The 19,801-nt window shown below is 35.5% G+C and overlaps 2 non-coding genes and 1 pseudogene across 2 annotated transcripts; all 3 read right to left on the bottom strand.

Moving 5' to 3' along the window:
• Window positions 1-4,271: 4,271 nt before the first annotated feature.
• On the bottom strand, window positions 4,272-9,725 carry LOC115999454 (annotated as a pseudogene).
• A 6,811-nt stretch (window positions 9,726-16,536) lies between these two features.
• On the bottom strand, window positions 16,537-16,609 carry TRNAR-ACG. Its single transcript has one exon. It is a non-coding gene; the product is annotated as a tRNA-Arg (tRNA).
• Window positions 16,610-17,992: 1,383 nt separating this feature from the next.
• Window positions 17,993-18,065, bottom strand: TRNAR-ACG. Its single transcript has one exon. It is a non-coding gene; the product is annotated as a tRNA-Arg (tRNA).
• Between the last annotated feature and the right edge of the window lie 1,736 nt (window positions 18,066-19,801).

Genomic DNA, 19,801 nt, shown 5'->3' with positions numbered 1-19,801 from the left:
TTAATATGCATATAAGTGCACCTATGCAAATTAAATACTTATAGGTATGGCATACATAAAGATATACGGTCCTATGTTTCCCAGTTAATAGATTTATAGAGTTTTTTCCTAAAATGGTCCCTCAACTATTGCTCATTCTCAATTTTGCATTTTAACTTTCAATTGCACCTAATGTGGTCCCTCGACTTTCAAAAACTCACCCAATTTGGTCCTCCGTTACATATTCCGTCAAATCAGTGTTAAAATGGAGGGTATTTTCGTCCATTTACCTATTGTTAGCCTAATAAACATTGAGAAATAGTTGAGGGACCATTTTGAGAATAGTCAAGGGACCATTTTGGGAAAAACTATTTTATTTATTTCATTTTTGTTTATTTTCATTGTTTAGACTCTATAAAATTAGAATTTTGATACATTTTTTTCTTACAAATATAAATAGTTAAAATTGCGCAATCCAACCTCAAAATTTTTAACTTTCTGTACAGAATTTTCCTCTCTAAATATACAAATTATTCCTATGAAGTTTTACAATAAGTTCCGTAGTTTGTAAAAAAGTAAAAAAATTTTAGGATGGATTGCACGATTTTAACTATTTATATTTGTAAGAAAAAAAATGTATAGAAATTCTAATTTTATAGAATCTAAAAAATGAAAATAAACAAAAATGAAATAAATAAAATAGTTTTTCCAAAATGGTCCCTTGACTATTCTCAAAATGGTCCTTCAACTATTTCTCAATGTTTATTAGTCTAACAATAGGTAAAGTGACGAAAATGCCCTCCATTTTAACACTGATTTGACAGAATATGTAACGGAGGACCGAATTGGGTGAATTTTTGAATGTCGAGGGACCACATTAAGTGCAATTGAAAGTCGAAATGCAAAATTGAGAATGAGCAATAGTCGAGGGACCATTTTGGGAAAAAAAAACTCTAGATTTATATAATCAAACAGTTTGCGTATTGACACAAATTTCACGAAAATCATGAATCGCATAGCAATTATTTGAACAAACACTTAGTAAAAATAATTTTTGTTTTGGGGTAAAAATGATTTTAGATGGACATAAATCTTACCTCAAAAGCCAAAATTTAACTACCTAAACTTGATGATTCTTGACCTCTAACACGAATTGATGATGAACAAAGAGAAGGCTAGGGTTTTATTTATTTGAGAGAGAAAGAATCAAGAGAGAATATGGGCAAATTATTGTATGGATCATGGTCCACACAGCTTTGTGGACCATAATAAAATGTACATTTTTAATGTACTAAATGTACATTATTTTTGTACTGAATGTACATTATTTTTATATAATGTACATTCAGTACACAAATAATGTATATTCCCTGAATACAATGTACATTATTTTTATATTGAATGTACATTATTTGATAGTATGGTCCACACAGCTGTGTGGATCATGGTTCACACAATAATGATTGGAGAATATGGGAGAGGATGAATATATGATGGGCCTAGGGTTAACTCATAGAGAATATTTATATAGGAATAATATAATTAAGTATATTAAGTTTAGGAAAATAATTATATATGTAACCAGCCGTACAGCCCTAACCCTACACATCATACATATTTATATAGAGATTAGGAAAGATATTAGCATGCATATATAACCGTGTACCAATATGCTAGATTTAGGAATTAGGTAAATGCATATATAATTGTGTACTTACGTATCTTAGGATTAGGAATATTATATAATAATAATAATAATAATAATAATAATAATAATAATAATAATAATAATAATAATAATAAAAACTTCGTACAGTAAGTGTACGCATATATATTATAATTAGGACATCATGTATGTTATGCGTATACTATACATACATAAATATATGAATAGGAAAATTTTGTCTCTACCATATATATCTTAGGATTAGGAAATTATAAGAGGCTCAAAAATAATATGGTTATGAAGATATTAGGTCAGACTTGAAGTTGATCAAGGAATAAAATAAAATTAGGAACCAAGTATTTGGAAAATAATAATAATTTTGAAGAGAGTAATAAAACAATTTTAATATAATTTGAGTCAGACAATATGATAGAATAATTTAAAATGGACCAATTTAAGGATACAACAGTTAGTAAAATAATTTTAAAGTGACCAAAAATCAGTGGTGTTACAGTGTTGTAGTTAATTAGAATATTAGGTTGATGGATATTATGTTGATAGATTGAATGGATTGTTGCATATGATAATATAAGTACTCCTTTTTTTTATGACAATAAATGTTATTTTCACTAAAACGTTAGTGATGTAGTTCATTTTATTTATTTATTTATTCTATCACAAAGGTTGTTGTGAATGAATACTCATCATCAGATGTTGCAGCACTATAACATCATATAAGACTTCTGAAGGTGGCTAAAACTCTTAGTTCATTAGGATATTAATTGGTCATTAATCAATGCATAAGGTAAACTAACTGTGGTGGCAAATTGAACAGGGTGAACTTTTCAACTCTTTGTCACTTGGTGCAGTAGGTACTAGAGACCAAAGGGAAGAAGAATCCTAAAACTTTCGGACACTATCAACTAAACAGATGCCAAAATAATTGTTGTTTTATTCCTTGTCCTTTCAGATTAATTCTTTCTTTAATTCCAGATTCATGATCTACTTGGCTACTATCTTGCATTGCTATGTATAAATCTATATTCGCCTTATTGGCCTTTCCTGACTTTACACGATTGCATTGAATTATTGTGCAGTTCTGCCATCTGTGAGAAAGAAATTGCCATTGCAAAAAGAAATTGACTTGTGTTGTAGTTTGAACATTTATTTTAGAGAAAATTGCCATTTTGGTTTACTGATTATTGGGGTCTTATTAATTTCAGTCCACGACTTTCAAAAGTGTTAATTGCATACCATGACTATTCAATTTATGTCAATTTTGGACACTCCGGCCAAATTGGCGGCCAATTTTGACCGGAATGTCTTAGTTACTCCATTAAAACTCAATGTAAAGGGCAAAATTGTATTTTTCATTGTGTCCAAATTAAACCAACACAAACCCGGTTTAATCAAATCTCAATTGGGCGGCCTTTTGCAGCAAACGCACTGAGAGCAATTATGAATATAAGATTAAATTATTTTGACACCAAAAAAAATGGAAATAAATAACTTACAACTTCAATGTCGATCTTGTAAACAAGAAGCTTTCTCCTTTCTCTGCAACTGATTCTATAGGCCACCAGTATGTGGGCAATCGCCATGGCAAACGAGCAAAAAAACAGTGACGTCTCCATAGCCCGACTGTAACTACCTCCGCCATTAACACCCCATCTCGAGTTGTTCCCGAAAATGTACGACGCCTTCAACGATAAGAACACAAACGACGAAACCAAACACACCGTCGCAACTCCCAGGTACGGTCCGCCATTGTTTTGCTGCAAAAGGCTGACCAATTGAGATTTGATTAAACCGGGTTTGGGTTGGTTTAATTTGGACACAATGAAAAATACAATTTTGCCCTTCACATTAAGTCTTAACAGAGTAATTAAGACATTCCGACCAAAATTGACCGCCAATTTGGCCGGAGTGTCCAAAATTGACAGAAATTGAATAGTCAGGGTATGCAATTAACACTTTTGAAAGTCGTGGACTGAAATTAATAGGACCCCAATAGTCAGTAGACCAAAATGACAATTTTCTCTTTATTTTATTAATGGATTGAATATCTTATTCTGAAATGATTATTACTTAAGATATATTATTGATTGATTGTTGTGGATGATTATTAATTAATTAGGATATATTATTATTTAAGGATGGATTCAGCAGAATATTATTGTCAAATTGAATTGAAAGAAAATAAATTGTAGCAGGTAGAACCAATTATTCTTAAAAAAATTTACACGTACAAAAATACACATCCGCTACTGTTGTAAAAGACTTTTCGCTACTGTTGTACAACAGTAACGAATGGTACAAAAATGCACATCCGCTACTGTTGTACAACAGTAGCGGATGGCACAGTCACTAAAGGTCGTTGACTTCCGCTACCGTTGTACAACGGTAGCGAAAAGTCTAATCATCCGCTACCATTCTAACCTAGAACGGTAGCGGATTACATTTTTTTTTTAATATTAAGTCATCCGCCACTGTTCTTACCACTGTTCTTAGGTAAGAACAGTGGCGGATTATTAAAAAAAAATAAAAAGAATAGGATTCCGCCACTCTTCCAGCTTAGGAAGAGTGGCAGAATCCCTTTTTTCTAAATTAAAAAAAAAAAACAAAATTAGAAAATTAAATTTTAATAAATTAAATAATTAAAAAATTCACTAAATACTTGAAAGTGCTCCTGTATAAATGTTATTATAATTCAACAATTAATGAAATGATGAGCAAAGATACAATTTTAAATCTATGCTTAGATCCCCTCAATCTGTAAACTTCCATTGATGCTCCCAGCAGGGTTGACCTAGCGGTGGTATTAGTTTGTTCAGCTCTAGCTGCAAAATCCAAATAAAGAAAAATGAGGTAATAAAGTAATCAATTTATGCTAAATGGAGCAAGTAGCAATTAAAAAAGCAGCAATAATAAATATCTTTAGACTTTCTCTGATGAATAATTTATTTAGACTTCATTGATAATGCAGCATCCAATTTCAACATCTCAACTGAAAGTTCAATGTATCCTGATGACTTCATCAAAAAAAACTCTGAAGTAGAAAAAATGTGGCAAGAGGTAAATTATCAAGGATTGTAGATAGAAAGCTTTTAATAAGGTTCTCTTGTTTTGTGAATTGTAGTTTGTCTAGTCACAGCAAGAAAGAAAAATGTAATTATAGTTTCTCCCCCTCCAGCCTCCCTCATGGCATAAAGAAGATATGAGAATAAGTTATCTTTATCAGCTATACAGAGTAAAAGACACCAACCTCAATGTATGCATAAACACCAGCTTCCATTGAACCTGGGGGACTTCCTCTTCTGATAAACTTTCCATCTTTATAAATGTATAACATTGGCACACCAGTTGATAGTTCCAAGTTAATAACCTGTCATCAAGAATCCATTTGAATATCAACTAAAATCCATGTATAGTATGCCTAATATGTTCAAGGCGGTAGAGAAACAAAGCCCTACCTCCTCAGATGTTAATTCATCAAGATACATAATAATGGACCGCAATGAATTTGCATGAGCTACAACCATCACATGTTTTCCAGCCATAAGTTGGTGTTCAATCTGCAGAACAGGTTTTTTAAAAGATCAGTTATATCAACAAATGCAAGCCTTGAATACACAAGAAAGTGTGTTCTACATGTTATAGTCATCAAGCTCACATGCTCTTTAAAATATGTAACAGCCCTTCCCAAGCACATTTCCAAACTCTCTCCATTGGGTGGCCGAACATCATAACTTCTACGCCATTTATGAACCTGCTCCTTTCCATATCTTTCAGCTGTTTCCGGCTTATTATAACCCTGAAGCTCCCCATACCTGTAAAGCACACATGAGATCTACTTGTTCAGGGAAATACATTGTTCAAAGAAAAAGAGCATGCAGATAGAAAATTACACTCTTTCATTCAGTTGCCATGCTTTAATGACAGGAACAAAGTGTCTTCACTATGAATTTGACTCCATATTTTGGCTTCTTCATTCTCATCATGCAGAATAATGGGCACCTAAAAACTTCATGGAGGTTAATCACTAGTACATATTATGGTACTTTATCAAAGATATTTAGCCATTCATCATCATAAAAAGTTAGCACCTATCTTAGTGACCAAGATCACATTGCAGGAATTTTCAAATGACAAGTTTTCTACAACCCGTAGTACGGATCTGCTATGAGTAATACACTGATACATTGCCTTTGATTTAAAGTTCCAAAAAAAAAAGATAAATCTTAAATCAGTTTTTTTCTAACTGCAATCAATCAGAAACAGAACTTATATATATAACAAGAATTTAGCATAGGCTGCCCCTAAGCTTGCATGATGAGAAAGTCTGGGAAGTAACAAAACATCAAAGCATTCCCAGAGAAAACCAAATTCAGCAGCTGAAATATTTTCATTAAATATAGCTGAATGACAAAAATATGTTGAAAATTGAAAGGAAGAAGAAATCAAGTAATCAAGAATCAGTAGCAGCAGTGCTTTGGCAATAAATAACACAACACATTTCCGATGTTGATAACTAGCTTACATAAACTGTTTTACATGAATTACAAACATATATCAAGATAAACAACCAACATTCACTAAAATAACTTTTTCAGAATAGTGGCTTGGTTTGTTGTTCAATAATGTAGTATCTTTGTATACAGGTTCTATCAGGATAGACTGCATATGTAGCATAATCAAATGAGCATTCAAGATCAATAGATTGCTATATCAACGCAGGCGATATAAGTATGCTTGTATATAGTAAGTGAGAACCTCGATCTGAGAGTAGAGACCGTGGTAGCGGCGAGACTTGAGGAAGGCATCGACGGCGTCGTTGGCAGCATCAGCCGGATTGTTTTGGAAAGTCCCGGTGCCGCCGACGGCCGTCGTTGACAAGGGTTAGTAAAAAAAAATTCCAAATAGTTACATCTTATTTACAAGCAAAGATACATAAAAAAAAACAAAAAAAAAAAAAACAAAAGAACAAAAGAAATTTGACAAATAGAATCATATTTACAGGGCTTACCTCTAGTGTTTTGCCATCAGGAGCAATGTCTCTGTCGTGAAAGCACCACCTGATCACTCCAAGCTTGGGATTTTATTATCAACCCCTTTCACCATATATAATCACTGTCAATAAAACACAAAAGTCCAACAATTAACCTAGGTTTAAGAACATTCACGTTATTCCTCCTCAAACCTAATAATCCAATAATTAACCTAGAGTTTAAGAACATTCACAACATTTGAAAATTTCTCCAGTAGAATTAAGACTAAGCTAGGGTTGAAGAATAACCTGTAGGATAATGATGGAGGAAAGATGCGACGTCGCAGGGGAGGGAAGAAACGCTGAGATAGCGGCTGAGGAGGGAGAAACGGCGAGGGTGAGACTACGGCGGAGGTGAGACGGAAAATCGCGGAAGTGTGAGACGGAGAACACTGTAGGCGTGTGGTTTTTTATATTGAGGCGGAAGTGTGAGACGAAGGAGGCGTCAACGGTGGCGTCAGATCGGCAAAAACGACGAAGCAATTAGCAGTGGAGGCGATTCGCGGTGGAGCTGGAGAGTGAGAAGGGAGAGTGAGAGAGGAGAGAGGAGCCCTAATGCGGTCTGATGAGAGACTGAGAAGACAGATCTGACCTGGGGGATCTTTTATATTATAATCAACCACCGTTTCTAATTGAAACGGTGGCGGAATAAAAATCTATTATTTTTTATTTTTTTAATTATAAACGTTTCGCTACTGTTTCTTTTAGAGACGGTGGCGGAAATGTAACCCTTTATTTAAACCGCATCTGTTTTATCTACAACAGTAGCGGATTGTTGATCAATTATTTACGAAATTGCCACCGCAAATTTTTTTTTAAGAATACACTACCGTGTTGATCAATTATTTACGAAATTGCCACCGCAAATTTTTTTTAAAGAATACACTACCGTTCTTATAACAATAGTAGCTAAAAGTTAGTCTTATATGTTCTTTTTTTACTAGTGTTATACTATAGGCGTCGGTTTTGGATACGGAACAGACGCTTTTAGTCAACGTACAGCATCCGGAAACAACAGATGCCTAAAGTCAATACTATTAATGTCTTATTCATAGGCGCCTATTTTTTAAAACATGCACTCTACAACAAACACGAATGGCCTATTTTGTACTAGTGATGGAGGTGAGGGCGGAAGCAAGGGTGGGTGGAATATAAGTGAGAGGGTGAAAACATAGTTCCCCTTTCCACACTTTAGAAGTGTGGTGTGGGGGTGTGGTGGGCAGGGTCGACGCACAAGGCCCCTAATTTTTGGGGGCCCCTATTTAAAAAAAAATTAATCGTATATATAGTATATAATTGCAACTACACAAGACGTCCGCAACAAGCCAAATTCTACAAATATTAGGTAATCTATTTCCTTTATGTTCACGCAGTTCTATGTATTTATTTATACATTATGTAAATAGTATTAGGCATTTAGGCATCCCTTTTCCCTAGTTTCCTTCAACAGTTCTGCGCCATTAGTCCATTACTCCCATTAGCCTCTCATCACGTGCTCTGTTCCCACCATCGAGTGAGACGACAGACACAGTTCGGTAGGATTGAAGAATTCTTCTTGATCGTACAAAGTCACAAATTTTCAAGTTTTTCAATTCTCTTAACAGGTAATTAAAATTACTAAATATTTCACAATTTTTGTTTATTGTTTTATTTACCTGACTTAATAATTCTTATTTCAGAATAATATATTCAAGAATTTATTTCTTCATTAATTATTTGTTCATAGGGTTTCTAAATAAATTTTATTTTTTCTTTAGGGTTTTATTATTATGTCTTCTAGAAAATATTCATCTGTCTTCTAGATGTACTTTTTATACAATATTTATATTTTAAATTTTTGAAACAACTTTTTGAACAACTATTATTTATATATACAAATTATTTGAAAAAAGGGGTCCAATTTAATATATTGCACATGACCCCATTTTTTATTGGAACGGCCCTAGTGGTGGGAATACGATGTGGAATGAATGTAACTAGCAAGCAAACAAGTGAACGGTGCAATACAAAAGATACAACCATGCCCTTTCCACACTTTAGAAGTGTAAATAGGATGTGGTTTCCACACTTTAAAAATAGGCAATGCGCGCAACAAGAAATCAAGAGTAGGGGGAAAGTATAGAAAACTCCCTTATGCAAGATGTGCAATTCCCCCTTTTTTGCCAATCAACAATCTTTGCTCCAACCGCTCACATCAACCCCTATCAAGCTTTCACAAATGATAGGGAATATACCCCAGGTATACCGCCCTATAAATACTATACGTATGCCCAGCGTATTGTACGGTTGTTAGCCCTATAAAAGGGACTTGGGCCCTTCACTTTTGGTTTTCCCCTCTTTTCTTCTCTCTCTCTAAAAACACCTAATGCTCTCTACATTCATTAATGTTATTCTCTCTATATGGTTGAAGGGCTATGAATAAAAGGGCTTTTGGGGTTAAATTCTTGCAACTATTTCTATACCGTACATCTCTTGAGATACATACAAAGCATATAGAACATTTTAGTTCTATCAATTGGCGCCGTCCGTAGGGAGTGCGATGAAAGGTCATGTTCCCGATCCAAGGGCAAGATGATTCTACCTCCGAGGTCGGCTTCATGATCATTGCAGGCTGTAAAAGGAACTGAGAATGGTATGCATGTCCTTCTTTTGCGTCAAGTTCGCTACCCAGCTCCATTGAAACTCAAAGAACCAGAAGACTCCAAGCCCAAGGAAGAGGTAGCCGAGTCATATCTGTTTACCCTTTCTAACAGGACAGAGTGAGGATAGTTCATCAAACCCAGATAACCTGAAGCTTTCCAAGCACTGATCCGGCTTCTCCGAATTCCGACTTCCGTTTTCGAATTCTAGGTTCCGTTTTCGAATTCCGACTTCGCCGTAGCTGCTGTTTTCATCTACCATTGAATGGAGATTTTTTTTCTCTCCCCAGATTCCTTCATTTTCTCCAGCTTCACCACACTTGATGTTCTCCACCAACCAGTACATTATGGGCAGCCCATTCGAACATCTCATCTCATCCTTGATCATCATCATCGTCAAACCCCTTCTCCACTATGCTCCATGACCGTCGTCGTCAACTCCAGGCTATGGTTAGGCCTCATCTCAACTCAAGGCAAATTGCATGCAAGAAGACTGCTGGGATGTCTTTGAAATTGGGGAGAAATAAAAAGCTAATGATCCATGCAATTTGGTTGGTGGTGGGTGGCGGTGGAATGTAGCAGCAAAGAAAATAGAAATTAAATTGATGAATGCTAGCTAATTGGTGATCAGTGGCGGTGAGATGTGGAAATCAAGAAAGTGGAAAGATAGATCAATAGAAAAATTAAAAGAAAGAGAAAAGGGAGAAGAAAATTCAATTTAAAGGAGAAATGATGCAAGCTCTCATGGTCGGTCATCGAAATGGCCTTCCTGCCTCTCGGTTCTCGACTTCCGTGCGTGTGCGTACATGAAAGTCATTAAAAGATTTCTAAATGATCTGTCTGCTATGCCGAGTCCGAGCTCTTCACGTTCCGAAGATTGATATTACAGTACAATACTCTCTACCAAGCTTCTTCTGTCCCCTTAATCCATTGGCTTCGATAGAAGTGGAGCTCTACAAATGTCAAGTTGTATCCAATCCATCATCATCAGATGAGCGGAATCGGATAAAGCACCTAGTTTTGCTAATTAGTATGTGACTAAGAAATAAGTGTTTAATTGCTCGAGCTTTCAGATCGAGCTCGTCCAATGGCTAGTCTCTCGTCGTTCAACCTCAACGAGCAGGTAGACAACCCTTCACTTCTGAGCATACATTACATCTCTAGTGGTTTTCATCGCTCCGATCTCGACCATGCAAGAGTGATCAAACTGGCCATTATGCAGCAAATGAATCCTTATTAGTTTTCGAGCAAATAGCCACGCCCCCAATCTCCCCAAGCTGATAATTCGAACCCAAGTTTTAACTTTCAAGTCAATGTTGGGAGTGTTGCTAGTGTGGCATTATTCCTCGAAGCAAGCGGTCGATGCCTCTTCTCCCGACCATACCAAAGTAGAGAACCTGCCAATGCCATAGAGTTCCGGGTAGCCAGTGACAAATGACCGACTCCAAAGGATCGGCCACCGAATCCGAGTGTAAAATCATCAAGATTGTACAGCGTGATTGTTCCAAGACTTTGGTCAGATTCGGTTGTCATGCGCTCATGTGGTTGGTAACCTTCGATTAACACTCAACTAATGAATCATCGTCAGTCAATATTGTTCGTTCTTGCCTGCCATCGCACAACATTAAAGGGGTGTGTGTTCTCATTTGCATGCATGGCCAAAGAACATGTCATCAGAAGGGATGTTCAGGGAATATAATTCTTGACCTTCGCCTGACTTATATCTTCAGTATTCCGGTTATTACTACAGTCACTGTTAATTCAGTAGATTGAAGAACAAAGTAGTCCAAAGTAGTGGCAATCAATCAAGCTCGGAATGAATTTGGATCAACCGGAATGAAATTTATGGTACACTGTCAGCATCCAAAGCAGTCATTTAGATGGGTTCCCGACCTTTAGTTGACGAGCCCCGGGCTTCCGACCTCAACATGTCATCAATTTACACCGGCTTGTATTCATGAAGGCGCGTACGGAACACCAAGTTCGATCACCATTGAATTTCCCTACTTAAAATTGGTTCGCAGTTGAAAGCTTCATCAGCGTCCATTCGAGTCCTCGGCAAACTGCTCAACCCACTTTTAATATGCCTGAAACCCTCTTTGAAGGAGAAAATTTGAAGATTAGAGCAGTGATTGACCTGGTACTAAGAGTTGTGAGTCTTGTGACACAGTAAGCTCCCAACTTTGTCAGAGACCAATTTGAGACTCAGGCATGGCCGAGATAAACCCACTAAGCCTTTCATGATTTTGAGCCTGGATTAACTCAACAATGTGGGGGAAGCTCTCATGTGTTCGTATGCTTACCAACACAATCTCTACGTTGAATGATCGATGTGGTCACCAATTTTACATCATGGTGCTGAGTTCTTAACCAGGAAGTGATAAGCTCCCAAGACACCTATATATTTGAGTGAAAATAAGGGTAATTGATAGCACTTTTAGCATCCTTATGTGATAATCTTATGATATTTTGTGCTTTAAATCGTTAACCACACACAAAGCCACCTTTGGTGCAATTTGAGACATTTCATAGGTCCCGGGAGCCGTTAGGAACAAGGAACGAACGAAATGAGCAAACCAAGCAAGACAGGAGCCCCGAAAGACCCGAAGGAAGGCATTCACATGTGAAGGTCACATGAACAATTTCCAGTAGCTGTCCACGCGAGCCTTCACGCGTGAACGAGACACTACGGGGAAATATTTTTAGGGCAAAATTTCATAGACTATTTAAGGAGGCTTGATAGAATTTCAGGGAGGATCCCAATCCCAATCCCCTCTACATTTTCTGATTTCTTAGTTTTCCATTTGAGATTAGTCTAGATTTACATTTCCTCCTTGTAAATGAAGACTTGAAGCTTGGATTGAAGAACACATTTCATTTACTAGGTGATTTCTATTTTAATCTTATCTCTTTTATATATCTTGTTTTTAGATTGAATTAGCTTATGATCTCTAATTCTTGATTATGTGTGGCTAGTTTAATCTTGGGCTTGGATTGTGTGAATCTATGTTACTAGTGTGAAGATCCTATTTCTTATTGTGGATTTGATTGCTTTGATGTGGCAAAATTCTATTATTGTTTATTGATTGTTGTTTTGATTAGATCTTGTATAGATTTGGCCAATCTATTGAGAGATTGAGAGATTGAGAGATTGAGATCTTGACTCCATCATGGTTTTGATTTGAGTTGAGATAAAGCTTTTTGCAATCATAGATCCTATGGAATTCATGATTAGGAATAGTAGGAAAGTGTGTAGCTAAGATGTTTGTTAAAATGTCTCTTAGGGCTTTTGGTTGCTAAAAGGCACTTCTAAGCCTAAGATGCCCTAGTACACAAAGGTGGAAAAGGACTAAGATGACACACTCTTGAATAGCCAACATCATTGCATGATTTGTCCACTACTTGAGACACACTAGGATGCAACATAGACAAGCACGATTCAATCCTTTATTTTCTTATTTCTTATTTCTTATCTCTTACACTTTGAATTTAATTACCTCATGTTCATTTACACTTCACATATGCTATTCACCACCTTCACCATCCATACTCGTTGCATCACATGATTCAATTGATTGAAAGTAATAGCATAGACACACCTCCACGTCCCTCCTTCGAGACCGACACTCGGGGAGTCATAGACTCTTCGTTTTATCTTTACACACATATTCCACATATAGACACCTCAACCACTACGCAAAGCTACAGTCCTGTCAAAACGGCGCCGTTGCCGGGGAAGGCAATAGGTTGTCAATTGTTTTGATTTTACTTGATTGAATGATTGTTAGAATTTGAGTACTGTTAATTCATTTTATTTTATTTTATTTTCTATTTTATCCGTTTTTGTTACTTACCCCAATTGGCTACTTCTAGACAATTGTGGATTGTTTGCTTTATTGAAGATCTTAATTGGTGAATGCACACAAGAGCGAAAGGAACCCAAGGCTTATTTCCTTATGATAAGCGCCAAAAATAGTCAAGTTTTGGGTCATTTCTGGACAACATTTTACAGTTTCATCACCCAATTGTGAGCATCTTTCGTGGTTAAAACCTCTAATTAGCACCTAATTGACAAATTCAACTCAGAAGATGTGTTTTGAGTCATTTCCGCAGGGTGTAGCAAAGTCCTAGACCAAAAAGAAGCAACAAACGAAGAATCAACCGAGCAGGAGGCCACCACGCATCACCACACGCATGGTAATAAGCGTGGAATATTTCCAGTACGCAACCACGCATCACCACACGCGTGGTGATGGGCGTGGACACGTCCAGTTAGGGCAACAGTGAAATTTTGACTTTTTGGACAGCTATTTAAACCCTCCTTTCTGATTTTTGAGTGGGGACTTCCACAATTCTCAAATTTGATTTCTCTTTCCATTATTTCCCCTTAGGGGAGGAAGAACAAACACATTCCCACTAGAATAGATTAGTTTTCTTAGATTAATGAAGATGGATGAAAGGATTGAAGATGTAGAACTCATAATTCCTTAGGTATAATACTCTTTTCTTAAGATTGTTTCTTTAATTTATTGCTTGTTTAATTTGACTTTGTTGTTCTTGAATGTTCATTATGTTCGAGTGGAATAGTTTGGAGTGTGTGTGCCCATGTTAGACATTTGATTGATGCTTGAACTTTGCCTTATGATTATGAAGATTGCGGAGTAGGATTGTAGTCTTGTGTGGGTGATGTTCCTCATGCTTTGCTTCTATTTCGGCCGGAATAGTGAGTGAACTAGGTGAAAGTGAGTGTGTGCGTGATAGCGGCCTCTCACGAGTCCAACTCATCTACATCCCTACCCTTAGTTTGAAAGGACAAGGTCCAGGAGGAGTGGTAAGCAAGGTGTTCGATAAAATGCCTCAACCGAATGAGGATTGAGAGTTTGAGTGTGACGCCACTCGGTATAAATACCGTGACTCCCTAATTCAATCTCGAAACTCGTTTTCAAATCCCCTTAGGACGATCAATCGATTTGTTTAACCATGGTATGCACCCCCTTCATTTCCTTTTGAATTGTTTAGTTTACTCTTGTTCCTACAACCCCCAACTTATTTATCGAAACAACCCTTAGTAATACTTGCAACTCTTACCTCTTAACACTTTCAATGTCAACACCAATTCGCTCCAATTTGTCATCCTTGAGAGACACGACACTCGGGGAGTCTTGACTCTTTGTTTTAACACATTCCATACCACATTCACTCACACTAAAACTCACAACATCACCTTACATACCGAAAATTAACAAAGCAACGAGAAAAAAAAGCATCCGAAAAGAACAAATGGCTTCTACAAGCTCTACGAGAAATTCCCAAGCAAGAAGGACAACTATACCAAATCCACCCCCAGTTCCAATTAATCTACTTGGACAAGTTAATCAGAATAACCCAATATTAGAAGAACTGCAAATCAACAGAGTGAATCCACCGGAACATATTCGAGAATATGAATATTACGAAGTACCGCAAGAGCAGCAAAGGTCCATAGCAGATTATATGACGCCAGATTTCAACATGCATAACTCCATTTACGTACCCCCATTGGAGAACGTAAACTTTCATGTGCACCCGACCATCCTCACTTTAGTTCAGAACAGCCAGTATTCAGGATTACCTTCAAAGGATCCACATGCTCATATTACTAGATTTATTCGAGCTTGCGGGATGTACAGACAGGAAGGAGTTAGTGAAGAAATCATCAGACTGAAATTATTTCCATTTTCAGTAATTGGAGAGGCATCACGATGGCTAGAAAGTCAGGACGACCATCATTTCAGATCATGGCAGCAGTTGCACAAAGAATTTATGAAAGAGTTTTTCCCAATCACCAAGACCATGAGGATTCAGAGACATATCCAAGAATTCAAGCAAGGTAGATTGGAGAGTTTAGGAGAAGCTTGGAGGCGATTTAAGGTTTTGAAAAGACAGTGCCCGCATGATCTAATGCATCCATGGGATGTAATCAGCTCATTTTATGGAGGCTTGACTGACGAAGGGAAAATTCTCCTTGACTCATCTTCGAGTGGTGCATTTGTCTCATTAGCATTGCCAGAAGCGGAAAAGCTAATAGACAGAAGAGGAAAACATGGCGGCATGTATGAGGTCAATAGTCATGTAGCAAACGAAGCAAAGATCGAAGCAATGAATCATGAAATCAAAAACCTACAAGCTATGGTAGAAAAAATGGAAGGGAAATCGAAACCTAGCATGGCCTTAGCATTATATTGCAATATTTGCGGAGGACCGCATGACACCAACATATGCACATCATCGTCTACAGCTGAACATGTGGAGGCGGTATAATATTGACATCATAATATCTAGTCAAAATTTTTATAAAAAGTAGAGTTTATTACTGAAATGGTCCCAAGACTATTGCAAAATTACCAATTTGGTCCTCGACAATTTTTCGTGCAGAATGAAGTCCCTCGACTTTGAAAATTTTAACCAATTTGGTCCTCCGTTTATTTTGCCGTTAAATATCTGTTAAAATCAGGACAAAATTAGTAATTTTGCTATAATCAAGGGACCAAATTGGTAATTTTGCTATAGTCAAGGGACGATTTCAGTGAAAAATTAATTACCAATTTGAACCCTTGACTATAGAAAAATTACCAATTTGGTCCTCATTTAACGGTTGTTTAACGATAAAATAAACGGAGGACTAAAATGGTAAAAATTTTCAAAGTCGATGGACTTAATTGAGCACAAAAAATTGTCGATGACTAAATTGGTAATTTCACAATAGTCGAGGGTTTATTTCGGTAATAAACTCTAAAAAGTATATTGAAATTTTTAAAATAATTTAATAGTTAAATGAATAACAATATAAACGAATACACTTATACGTCATGTTACAAGTAATCATCTAATAATAACCCACCAATTTACCAAAAACGTTCTTACAAACAACTAATAATATTAATTGGTCAACTATCTATTAATTATTAGCTAACTCAATCAAATATCACCTCCAAAGGCATGCATATACTTTATTTAAAAATTCATTAATTATAAAACAGTTGTTAACTATTAAAAATATAATATTTTTCACAATAATTTACACCGTATTATTAATATTTATAAATCTATGGAATATAATACAATATAATTTAGTTGTGATTGCTATAACTATAAGAATATAAATGAAAGAGAAAAGAACGATGAAGTAAAGCAAATAGCAACGTCTAAAAATAAATTAAAAGGTACAACTCCACTGGGGATCGAACCCAGAATCTCTGGTTCCGTAGACCAACACCTTATCCATTGGGCCATGGAGTCAATTTTGTTTGGTCATTTGGTGTTTTACCATCTATTATAGTCATTCATGTTTTAGTGCCGCCTCTCTTGTTCTGCATAGTTTTCCATACTTTCATAGCTTATATGACAAGAGTTTTAGACTAAAACGTCTTATCCATGTAATTCCATTTGTTTTGTGATGTACTTATGTTTGAACTTTGGACTTTGAAGGGGGGTTTAAAANGCATTTGTCTCATTAGCATTGCCAGAAGCGGAAAAGCTAATAGACAGAAGAGGAAAACATGGCGGCATGTATGAGGTCAATAGTCATGTAGCAAACGAAGCAAAGATCGAAGCAATGAATCATGAAATCAAAAACCTACAAGCTATGGTAGAAAAAATGGAAGGGAAATCGAAACCTAGCATGGCCTTAGCATTATATTGCAATATTTGCGGAGGACCGCATGACACCAACATATGCACATCATCGTCTACAGCTGAACATGTGGAGGCGGTATAATATTGACATCATAATATCTAGTCAAAATTTTTATAAAAAGTAGAGTTTATTACTGAAATGGTCCCAAGACTATTGCAAAATTACCAATTTGGTCCTCGACAATTTTTCGTGCAGAATGAAGTCCCTCGACTTTGAAAATTTTAACCAATTTGGTCCTCCGTTTATTTTGCCGTTAAATATCTGTTAAAATCAGGACAAAATTAGTAATTTTGCTATAATCAAGGGACCAAATTGGTAATTTTGCTATAGTCAAGGGACGATTTCAGTGAAAAATTAATTACCAATTTGAACCCTTGACTATAGAAAAATTACCAATTTGGTCCTCATTTAACGGTTGTTTAACGATAAAATAAACGGAGGACTAAAATGGTAAAAATTTTCAAAGTCGATGGACTTAATTGAGCACAAAAAATTGTCGATGACTAAATTGGTAATTTCACAATAGTCGAGGGTTTATTTCGGTAATAAACTCTAAAAAGTATATTGAAATTTTTAAAATAATTTAATAGTTAAATGAATAACAATATAAACGAATACACTTATACGTCATGTTACAAGTAATCATCTAATAATAACCCACCAATTTACCAAAAACGTTCTTACAAACAACTAATAATATTAATTGGTCAACTATCTATTAATTATTAGCTAACTCAATCAAATATCACCTCCAAAGGCATGCATATACTTTATTTAAAAATTCATTAATTATAAAACAGTTGTTAACTATTAAAAATATAATATTTTTCACAATAATTTACACCGTATTATTAATATTTATAAATCTATGGAATATAATACAATATAATTTAGTTGTGATTGCTATAACTATAAGAATATAAATGAAAGAGAAAAGAACGATGAAGTAAAGCAAATAGCAACGTCTAAAAATAAATTAAAAGGTACAACTCCACTGGGGATCGAACCCAGAATCTCTGGTTCCGTAGACCAACACCTTATCCATTGGGCCATGGAGTCAATTTTGTTTGGTCATTTGGTGTTTTACCATCTATTATAGTCATTCATGTTTTAGTGCCGCCTCTCTTGTTCTGCATAGTTTTCCATACTTTCATAGCTTATATGACAAGAGTTTTAGACTAAAACGTCTTATCCATGTAATTCCATTTGTTTTGTGATGTACTTATGTTTGAACTTTGGACTTTGAAGGGGGGTTTAAATGTACTTATGTTTGAACTTTGGACTTTGAAGGGGGGTTTAAAACAATTTAAAGTATTTGAATATTTTATAATTATGTATTTTTGTTTGAAAGTTGAATCTTTGGATATTTGTAGTAATTTTAGTAATCTATGTATTCTGAATTTGGACTTTGTTTAAGGATTCAAGGCTTAGTTTTCTATTTCATAATATTAGTTTCTTTTTTAAATTGACATAATTCAAAAAAATTCCCGCGGGGATTCCTTGTCTCTGAAAAATCCCTGCGGGGACGGGATGGGGAATAACGGGGCCGGGACGGGGAATGGGGAGAGATTTCGGGGATGGGGACCCCATTTCCCCGCCCCGCCCCGTTGCCATCACTACTGAAAAAGCTAGTCGGGGAAAAATAGTACATAATATATGTCAAATTATGCGTTGCACCAGTTGCCTCATTCAAAACTTTGACTAAAAATTTCTATATGAAAATCTTAGCTGAGGGAAAAAGAATACAATCATAACCACACCATAAACTTCATGGCATAATATTCATGGTTCAAGTAAAATGATTCACTCTCAAAATAACATTCTTCAAATCACATACATTAAATTTTCAGAATGTAGAGTGGAATTTTGTGAACAAATATGTCGAACTCTCAATGTGGTGAATATACTTTATAATAATCTCGTCACTCTTCTAGAGCTCACGTTGGTGTAATATTGACATCATAATATCTAGTCAAATTTTTTTTTAAAAGTATATTGAAAATTTTAAAATAATTTAATAGTTAAATGAATAACAATATAAACGAATACACTTATACGTCATGTTACAAGTAATCATCTAATAATAACCCACCAATTTACCAAAAACGTTCTTACAAACAACTAATAATATTAATTGGTCAACTATCTATTAATTATTAGCTAACTCAATCAAATATCACCTCCAAAGGCATGCATATACTTTATTTAAAAATTCATTAATTATAAAACAGTTGTTAACTATTAAAAATATAATATTTTTCACAATAATTTACACCGTATTATTAATATTTATAAATCTATGGAATATAATACAATATAATTTAGTTGTGATTGCTATAACTATAAGAATATAAATGAAAGAGAAAAGAACGATGAAGTAAAGCAAATAGCAACGTCTAAAAATAAATTAAAAGGTACAACTCCACTGAGGATCGAACCTAGAATCTCTGGTTCCGTAGACCAACACCTTATCCATTGGGCCATGGAGTCAATTTTGTTTGGTCATTTGGTGTTTTACCATCTATTATAGTCATTCATGTTTTAGTGCCGCCTCTCTTGTTCTGCATAGTTTTCCATACTTTCATAGCTTATATGACAAGAGTTTTAGACTAAAACGTCTTATCCATGTAATTCCATTTGTTTTGTGATGTACTTATGTTTGAACTTTGGACTTTGAAGGGGGGTTTAAANCACCTTATCCATTGGGCCATGGAGTCAATTTTGTTTGGTCATTTGGTGTTTTACCATCTATTATAGTCATTCATGTTTTAGTGCCGCCTCTCTTGTTCTGCATA

This window comes from Ipomoea triloba, chromosome 12, assembly GCF_003576645.1.
Source record: "Ipomoea triloba cultivar NCNSP0323 chromosome 12, ASM357664v1".
Classification (NCBI taxonomy): Eukaryota; Viridiplantae; Streptophyta; class Magnoliopsida; order Solanales; family Convolvulaceae; genus Ipomoea; species Ipomoea triloba.
Note: the sequence above shows the minus strand (reverse complement) of the source record. Positions and strands in the feature narration are given on the sequence as shown.